Here is a 696-nt window from a genome sequence, read left to right as displayed (position 1 = left end):
ATCCCCCCAATGTCACTGAGCTGAAGGATCAGCTGCAGGTCCTGCCGTGCCAGGTGACCTCCCAAAAGAGACAGAAGAAAGGGGGAACCAGGGCAAGGTCCCCCAAGATCCTGTTAGCAATTTGGGGGCCAGGGCATGTCCCTCCTCCTGCTCTCCCTAACAGTTGTGCATCCCTGAGGATGAATCTAGGCAGGAAGGGTGTGACCTTGGGCAGGGGTCAGGCCAGTGCTGGGTGGCTCTGCGTCTCCTGGAGCATCCTGTCCCGCTGTGTCAGTCTCCTCCAGCAGCTCCACCCCAGCAGGAGCACGGAAGGAAGGGCTGGGGGCCACCCCACCTTTTGGGGGAATGTGCCATTCTTTTGGCAGAGGAGGGATGGATGGGGACAGCTCCGCAGAAGGGGCTCCAAGGGGTCCCCTGAGCTTTGTCACAGCACTGCTGACTTGTTGGCTCTGAGCTGCAGCATGGAGGCCAAAGCCAGGGCCAGGGCCAAGGCAAGGGACACAGAAGGGACATGCAAGGGACACAGTTGAAGAGGATGGCCACCAAGAAGGAGAAGCAGAATGTCCTGGGTTGCAGTGTGGGGGGTATCCATGGTATGTATTCTATTATCATCTCCACAAGCTGTTAAAGCAGGTGGGGCAGTGATCGTTATCACCTTGTCCCTCCCTCAGGGCAATCATGATGGCTCCCTCAGGG

Source organism: Acanthisitta chloris, unplaced genomic scaffold (genome assembly GCF_000695815.1).
Source record: "Acanthisitta chloris isolate BGI_N310 unplaced genomic scaffold, ASM69581v1 scaffold21316, whole genome shotgun sequence".
Classification (NCBI taxonomy): Eukaryota; Metazoa; Chordata; class Aves; order Passeriformes; family Acanthisittidae; genus Acanthisitta; species Acanthisitta chloris.
The sequence above is the reverse complement of the archived record's forward strand: the minus strand, read 5'-3'. Positions refer to the sequence as shown.